The sequence below is a fragment of the Neovison vison genome, chromosome 6 (assembly GCF_020171115.1).
Source record: "Neovison vison isolate M4711 chromosome 6, ASM_NN_V1, whole genome shotgun sequence".
NCBI lineage: Eukaryota > Metazoa > Chordata > Mammalia > Carnivora > Mustelidae > Neogale > Neogale vison.
In genome coordinates, this window is record NC_058096.1 from 210,385,324 (window position 1) to 210,394,888 (window position 9,565).

Sequence of the window (9,565 nt, forward strand, 5' to 3'; positions counted from 1 at the left end):
CCCAGGACCCCGAGATCATGACCTAAGCTGAAGGCAGATGCTTAATGACTGAGCCATCGAGGCACCCCCAGTCTTCTAGTTGTTACAGCAGAAGGGTAATTTTGGACCCTTTTCTGCTATGGCCACGAGTGGAAATTTTTCTTTATTTTCAGTTTATTTTCTTTATTCAGTTTATTTTCTTTATTTTCAGTGGATTATTTTGATTACTATGTTGTTGCTTCCTCAATTTATAATTCTTTTCATTTCTATAAGATTTCATACATATTAGTCTATAATATATTATATACGTCAGTGGTTACCCTTTGGCCTATCCCTTTAGATCTTACAGTCAGAGCATTCTCCCTATTTCGACAGTCCCTTCCCTGTTGCCACTGAAATAATTCTTCAGAGAAAGTCTCTCCTACCACAACACAACAAAACAAAACTCCAATGGCTTCCAGTATTCACAAGATTTTAGTATGGTATTTAACATTTTATCAAAATCAGGTTTTAGAGTCTACATTTCCCGTACCTGAAATCTCTGCTGCAGTCAGTGAGTCTATCCCTCCAAATCTTATTTTTCCTCATGTCACTTGGCCTAGAATCCCATCTTCATCCAGTCCTACCGAAATTCTTTTTTTTAAAATTTATTTTCAGCATAACAGTATTCATTATTTTTTTAAATTTTATTTATTTATTTATTTATCCAATTTATTTATTTTCAGAAAAACATTATTCATTTTTTTTTTCACCACACCCAGTGCTCCATGCAAGCCGTGCCCTCTATAATACCCACCACCTGGTACCCCGACCTCCCACCCCACACCCCTTCAAAACCCTCAAATTGTTTTTTTTTCAATTTATTTATTTTCAGAAAAACATTATTCATTATTATTATTATTTTTTTTGGTAAATTAGTTTGTATTTTTAATGTCCCAGTTGCAGTATTTAATTTTTTTTTTGATTTTTTTCCCCCAATTTATTTATTTTCAGAAAACCAGTATTCATTATTTTTTCACCACACCCAGTGCTCCATGCAAGCCGTGCCCTCTATAATATCCACCACCTGGTACCCCAACCTCCCACCCCCCCCGCCACTTCAAACCCCTCAAATTGTTTTTCAGAGTCCATAGTCTCTCATGGTTCACCTCCCCTTCCAATTTCCCCCAATTCCCTTCTCCTCTCTATCTCCCCATGTCCTCCATACTATTTGTTATGCTCCACAAATAAGTGAAACCATATAATAATTGACTCTCTCTGCTTGACTTATTTCACTCAGCATAATCTCTTCCAGTCCCATCCATGTTGCTACAAAAGTTGGGTATTCATCCTTTCTGATGGAGGCATAATACTCTATAGTGTATATGGACCACATCTTCCTTATCCATTCATCCGTTGAAGGGCATCTTGGTTCTTTACACTATTTGGCGACCGTGGCCATTGCTGCTATTAACATTGGGGTACAGATGGCCCTTCTTTTCGCTACATCTGTATCTTTGGTGTAAATACCCAGTAGTGCAATTCCAGGGTCATAGGGAAGTTCTATTTCTTTTTTTTTTTAAAGATTATTTATTTATTTATTTGAGATAGAGAAACAGTGAGAGAGAGCATGAGCGAGGAGAAGGTCAGAGAGCGAAGCAGACTCCCCATGGAGCTGGGAGCCTGATGTGGGACTCGATCCCGGGACTCCAGGATCACGCCCTGAGCCGAAGGCAGTCGTCCAACCAACTGAGCCACCCAGGCGTCCCCGGAAGTTCTATTTCTAATTTCTTGAGGAATCTCCACACTGTTTTCCAAAGAGGCTGGACCAACTTGCATTCCCACCAACAATGTAAGAGGTTTCCCCTTTCTCCACATCCTCTCCAACACATGTTGTTTCCTGTCTTGCTAATTTTGGCCATTCTAACTGGTATAAGGGGATATCTCAATGTGGTTTTAATTTGAATATCCCTGATGCCCAGTGATTATGAGTATTTTTTCATGTGTCTGGTAGCCATTTGTATGTCTTCATTGGAGAAGTGTCTGTTCATATCTTCTGCCAATTTTTTGATATGATTGTCTGTTTCATTATAGATCTTGGATATCAACCTTTTGTCTGTACTGTCATTTGCAAATATCTTCTCCCATTCCGTGGGTTGCCTCTTTGTTTTCTTGACTCTTTCCTTTGCTGTGCAGAAGCTTTTGATTTTGATGAAGTCCCAAAAGTTCATCTTCGCTTTTGTTACCTTTGCCTTTGGAGACATATCTTGAAAGAAGTTGCTGTGGCTGATATCGAAGAGATTACTGCCTATGTTCTCCTCTAGGATTCTGATAGATTCCTGTCTCACGTTGAGGTCTTTTATCCATTTTGAGTTTATCTTTGCATATGGTGTAAGAAAATGGTTGAGTTTCATTCTTCTACATATAGCTGCCCAGTTTTCCCAGCACCATTTATTGAAGAGACTGTCTTTTTTCCACTGTATATTTTTTCCTGTTTTGTCGAAGATTAATTGACCATAGAGTTGAGGGTCCTTATCTGGGCTCTCTTCTCTTTTCCACTGGTCTCTGTGTCTGTATTTATGTTTATGAAGAATACTGATGGAATTTTGATCTGAGTGGCATTGAAAGGATAGATTGCTCTAGCAGTATAGACATTTTCACAATGTTTATTCTTCCGATCCAAGAGCATGGAATGGTCTTCCATCTTTTTGTGTCTTCTTCAATTTCTTTCATGAGTGTTCTGTAGATCCTCGAGTACAGATCCTTTACCTCTTTGGTTAGGTTTATTCCAGGTATCTTATGGTTCTTGGTTCTATAGTAAATGGAATCAATTCTCTAATTTCCCTTTCTGTATTTTCATTTTTAGTGTATAAGAAAGACACTGATTTCTGCACATTGACTTTGCATCCTGCCACGTTGCTGAATTGGTGTATGAGTTTTAGTAGTTTGGGGGTGGAGTATTTTGGGTTTTCCATATAAAGAATCATGTCTTCTGCGAAGAGAGAGAATTTGACTTCTTCCTTGCCAATTTGGATACCTTTTATTTCTCTTTGTTGTCTGATTGCTGTTTCTAGGACTTCTAATAGTATGTTGAACAAGAGTGGTGAGAGTGGGCATCCTTGTCGTGTTCCTGATCTCAACAGGAAGGCTGCAAGCTTTTTCCCATTGAGGATGATATTTGCTGTGGGTCTTTCACAGATAGATTTGATGAAGTTCAGGAATGTTCCCTCTATCCCTATACCTTGAAGCATTTTAATCAGTAACAGATGCTGGATTTTGTCAAATGCTTTTTCTGCATCGATTGAGAGGACCATATGGTTCTTCTCTCTTCTCATATTAATTTGTTCTATCCCATTGATTGATTTGCGAATGTTGAACCATCCTTGTATCCGAGGGATGAATCCCACCTGGTCATGGTGGATAATCTTTTTAATGTGCTGTTGGTCCTGTTTGCTAGGATCTTGTTGAGAATCTTAGCATCCATATTCATCAGGGATATTGTAATGAAGTATTCCTTTTTGGTAGGGTCTTTGCCAGGTTTGGGGATCAGGGTAATGCTGGCTTCATAGAAAGAGGCTGGAAGTTTTCCTTCTGCTTCAATTTTTTGAAACATCTTCAGGAGAATAGGGGTTATTTTTTCTTTGAAGGTTTGGTAGAATTCCCCAGGGAATCCTTCAGGTCCTGGGCCCTTGTTTTTTGGGAGGTTTTTGAACGCTGCTTAATCTCATTACTAGATATTGGTCTATTCAGGTTGTCAATTTCTTCCAGGTCCAATTTTGGGAGTTTATAGTTTTCCAGGAATGCATCCATTTCATCTAGGTTGCTTAGATTGTTGGCATATAACTGTTGATAATAACTTCTGATGATTGTTTCTACTTCCTTTGTGTTCGTTGTGATCTCTCCCTTTTCATTCATGATTTTATGAATTTGGGCTTTCTCTCTTTTCTTTTGGATTAGTGTTGCCAATGGTTTATCGATCTTATTTATTCTTTCAAAAAACCAGCTTCTAGTTTCATTGGTATGTTCTACTGTATCTCTGGCCTCTACCTCATTGATCTCAGCTCTAATCTTGATGATTTCCCTTATGTGTGGAATTGGTTTGATTTGTTGTTGATTCTCCAGTTCTTTAAGGTGTAGAAACAGCTGCTGTGCTCTGGATTTTTAAGTTCTTTTGAGAGAGGCTTGGATGGCTATTATTTCCCCCTTAGGACTGCTTTTGCTGTATCCCATACGTTTTCGACTGAAGTGTCTTCATTGTCATTGGTTTCCATGAATTGTTTCAATTCTTTGATCTCCTGGTTCATCCAAGTATTCTTAAGCAAGGTGGTCTTTAGCTTCCAGGTGTTTGAGTTCCTTCGGAACTTTTCCTTGTGATTGAGCTCCAGTTTCAAAGCATTGTGATCTGAGAATGTGCAGGGAATAATCTCAGTCTTTTGGTATCGGCTGAGTCCTGATTTGTGACCCAGTATGTGGTCTATTCTGGAGCAGGTTCCATGTGCACTTGAGAAGAATGAGTATTCTGTTGTTTTAGGATGGAATGTTTTGTATATATATATGAGGTCCATCTGGTCCAATGTGTCATTCAATGCTCTTGTTTCTTTATTAATTTTTTGCTTCGATGATCTATTTCTGAGAGAGGCATGTTAAGATCTCCTACTATTAATGTATTCATATCCATATGACTCTTTATCTTGATTAACAGTTTTCTCATGTAATTGGCTGCTCCCATATTGGGGGCATAGCTATTTGCAATTGTTTAGATCATCTTGGTGGATAGTCCCTTTAAGAATGATGTAGTGTCCTTCTGTATCTCTGACTACAGTCTTTCCCTTAAAATCTAATTTATCTGATATGAGAATCACTACCCCAGCCTTCTTTTTAGGCCCATTGGCATGAAAGATGCTTCTCCATCCCTTCACTTTCTGTCTGGGTATATCATTAGGTTCAAAATGGGTCTCTTGTAGACAACATATGGATGGGTCCTGTCGTTTTATCCAATATGCAACCCTGTGCCATTTTATGGATGCATTTAGGCCATTCACATTGAGAGTGATTATTGATAGATACCTTTTTATTGACATCGTGTTACCTTTGAAGTCTTTCTTTCTGTAGATTGTCTCTTTATTTCTGTTCAATGCTATTCTTGGGCTTTTTCCTCTTTTATAGAACCCCTCCTTAATATTTCCTGCAGTGTCGGCTTGGTGTTTGCATGCCTTTTAAGCCTTGCCGGTCTTGGAAACTCTTTATCTCTCCATCCATTTTGAATGTCAGTCTTTCTGGATAAAGTATTCTTGGCTGCATGTTCTTCTCACTTAATGCCCTGAATATATCTTGCCATCACTTTCTGGCTTTCCAGGTCTCTGTGGACAGTTCTGATGTTATTCTGATGAGCTTTCCTCTGTAGGTAAGGAACCACTTTGTCCTAGTGGCTTTCAAGAGAGTAAAACAAAAAGTGATTATACCTACAATTATGATTCCTTAATTTGACTATCAGGTGCTTTGGAGTTTTTTGGAATGTATAATCTTGGGTGGAGACCGTTCAGCCTCTAGTACATGAACGCTGGTTCCATTCACGAGATTGGGAAAATTTTCATGAAGAACTTGTTCCACTCTATCTTCTAGACTTCTTTCTTTCTCCTCCCCTTCAGGGATTCCAATAATTCTGACGTTGAAATGTTTCATGGGATCATTTATTTCCCTGATTCTGTTTTCATGGTTTTAAGCTCTTTGTTCCAGGCTTCCTCCTGATCCTTTTTATCTGTTTTTCCTCCAGATCATTAATTCTATCTTCTGTCTCAGTTACCCTAGGTTTTAGAGAATTTATATTAGATTGGAACTCATTGAGAGCATTGTGAAGCTCATCCCTGGTAGCTTTCAGCTCAGCCCTAACATTGTGAACATCCTGTCTGGTCACTTTTAGTTTGGCCCTAATCAATTCCATTTGGTCATCCATGGCTTTCTCCAACCTAGCTATTGCCTGGATAATTGTTAGCCTGAATTCTCTTTCTGACATATTGTCTATGTTGATAGCTGTTAGCTCTGTTGCAGAAGACCCATCCTCTGTATTTTTCTTCTGTTGGGCATTCCTCCTCCTAGTCATTTTGCTGAGAGATGACTGAACAGATGTAGCTGGATGTATCGACCGTGGTGCAGTCAAGGTGCACCCTGGAATGCTTCTGATTAATCATGATTCCCTACCCCAACGAGAGAAGAAAGAAAATAAAAAGAAAAAAATAGAGAGAGAGAGAGAGAGAGAGAGAGACAGAAGAAAAAAGGGAAGATAAAAGAGAAGGTTCAGCCCAAATAGGCCCCAAGGTAAGATTTATGAAGTATACAAACAAAAACAGACAAACAAAAAGACTGATAAAAGTATATGACAAGAGAAAAATTATATATGCAAATAAAGGAAGAACCTCATCAAAAAGAACCCCAAGTGTAAGATTTACATACTATTAGGACAAACACAAAAACACAGAAACAGTGGTGGAAGAAAAAGATGGGAGAGTGATTATAAATTCTCAGTGTGGGTGAGGAAGTTTGCTTTCATTCTTCCTGGATGTATCTTGATATCTTTGTTGAAGGACTCAACTTTCCTAAGATAAAGGGGGATTGATTTTAGAGGGGGACAAGATGGCGGGGTACTAGGAAGAGGCGTCTTTTCAGCTGGTACCCCAAAGTGAGCTGATTACCTACCAAAGAACTCTGATCACCCATGAAATTAGCCTGAGATCAGAATTATACACGTCTGGATCTCTACAGGGGCAGAAGACGGCAGTGAGCAGGTAAAGCGGAATGGGAACAGCGGACTGATATCGGAAGATAAACAAAAGGGGGAGGGAGCCACCAGAGGCGACCGGTGCAAAAGTAATACCCCGATACGAGTGAGAGTGCCCTGCGTCTGGGGACCAGCATTAACTTGGAGACTGGTTGAAAGCACTCCAAAAGAGCAAAGGATCGCGGGGGGAAATTGTGGGAATCGGGGCGGCTAGGGACAGGGACTTAAGTCCCCGGTCCCAGACGGCCTCCCCGGCGTGGAGGCAGAGAGAGTGCAGCGGAGAAACGGCTCCTGGTCCCTAAGCCGCCAGCGCGCCCCAGAGCGCAGGGGTTCCGGCTCCTGTGAGGGGATGGGAGCCGCGCCGGTCTGCAGAACGCGCGCTAGCCCTACCACAAAGCTTGAGATGCGCGCGCACATCGCTCCAGCTCTCCTGGGTTTCTAAGGCCCGGGGGCGCTTCTTGACCCGGGCCATTGTTTCAAAGTCTAAGCCGCGCGTGCGCGAAACTCTTCCCCGGACAGAGGCGAGCAAAAGCCCAGCCTGCGGCTTACGGACCAGCGCCCCGTTCTCAGTGCCCCAGACGCGCGCCCGACCCACAGCCGCCTCTGAAAAGAGGTGCGCGCAAGCTGGGCACTCCCAGCCCCGGCCGGGGGCAAAATCTCAGCGTGCGATCGCTGCTTGGAACCTCTCTGGCGGTCAGGAGCTCCCAGACAGCCGCCACTGCCTTGGCTTTGGGGACGAGCAAAAGATCCTGCGCCCCCAGGGTCTTTAACTTGGAACCTGCACTGCCAGCGTCCAAGGGGGAATTTATTCAGCTTCTGCACCCAGACTGAGGCTTCTCTCTGAGACGGAGATCAGGAAGTGTTCCAGGGTGCACCTTGACTGCACCAGAGTAAATACATCCAGCTACATCTGTTCAGTCTTCTCCACCAAAATGACTAGGAGGAGGAATGCCCAACAGAAGAAAAATACAGAGGATGGACCTTCTGCAATAGAGCTAACGGCTATCAACATAGACAATATGTCGGAAAGAGAATTCAGGCTAACAATTATCCAGGCAATAGCTAGGTTGGAGAAAGCCATGGATGACCAAACAGAATTGATTAGGGCCGAACTGAAAGCGACCAGACAGGATGTTCACAATGTTAGGGCGGAGCTTAAAGCTACCAGGGAGGAGGTCCACAATGCTCTCAATGAGTTCCAATCCAATCTAAACTCTCTCAAAGCTAGGGTAACTGAGACAGAAGATAGAATTAGTGATCTGGAAGACAAACAGATAGAGAGAAAGGATCAGGAGGAAGCCTGGAACAAACAGCTTAGATCCCACGAAAGCAGAATTAGGGAAATAAGTGATGCCATGAAGCGTTCCAACGTCAGAATTATTGGAATTCCTGAAGGGGAGGAGAAAGAAAGAAGTCTAGAAGATGTCGTGGAACAAGTCCTTCATGAAAACTTTCCGAATCTTGTGAATGAAACCAGCGTTCATGTACTAGAGGCTGAACGGTCTCCACCCAAGATTATACACTCCAAAAAAACATCACGACACCTGATAGTCAAATTGAGAAATTATAATTGTAGGTATAATCTCTTGAAAGCTGCCAGGGCAAAGAGGCTCCTTACTTACAGAGGGAAGCCCATCAGAATAACGTCAGATCTGTCCACAGAGACCTGGCAAGCCAGAAGAGGCTGGCAAGATATATTCAGGGCACTAAATGAGAAGAACATGCAGCCAAGAATACTTTATCCAGCAAGACTGACATTCAAAATGGATGGAGAGATAAAGAGTTTCCAAGACCGGCAAGGCTTAAAAGACTATGCAACCACCAAGCCGATACTGCAGGAAATATTAAGGGGGGTGCTATAAAAGAGGAAAAATCCGAAGAATAGCATTGAACAGAAATATAGAGACAGTCTACAGAAAGAAAGACTTCAAAGGTAACTCGATGTCAATAAAAACATATCTATCAATAATCACTCTCAATGTGAATGGCCTAAATGCACCCATAAAACGGCACAGGGTTGCAGATTGGATAAAACGACAGGACCCATCCATATGCTGTCTACAAGAGACCCATTTTGAACCTAAAGATACACGCAGACTGAAAGTGAAGGGGTGGAGAAGCATCTTTCATGCCAATGGGACTCAAAAGAAGGCTGGGGTAGCGATTCTCATATCAGATAAATTAGACTTCAAACTAAAGACTGTAGTCAGAGATACAGAAGGACACTCCATAATCCTTAAAGGGACTATCCACCAAGATGATCTAACAATTGTAAATATCTATGCCCCCAATATGGGAGCAGCCAATTTCTTAAGAAAACTGTTAATCAAGATAAAGAGTCATATTGATATGAATACACTAATCGTAGGTGATCTTAACACGCCTCTTTTAGAATTAGACAGAATATCGAAGCAGAAAATCAATAAAGAAACAAGAGCATTGAATGACACATTGGACCAGATGGACCTCATAGATATATACAGAACATTCCACCCTAAAACAGCAGAATACTCATTCTTCTCAAGTGCACACGGAACCTTCTCCAGAATAGACCACATACTGGGTCACAAATCAGGACTCAGCCGATACCAAAAGACTGAGATTATTCCCTGCATATTCTCAGATCACAATGCTTTGAAACTGGAGCTCAATCACAAGGAAAAGTTCCGAAGGAACTCAAACACCTGGAAGCTAAAGACCACCTTGCTTAAGAATGCTTGGATCAACCAGGAGATCAAAGAAGAACTGAAACAATTCATGGAAACCAATGAGAATGAAGACACTTCGGTCCAAAACCTATGGGATACAGCAAAGGCGGTCCTAAGGGGAAAA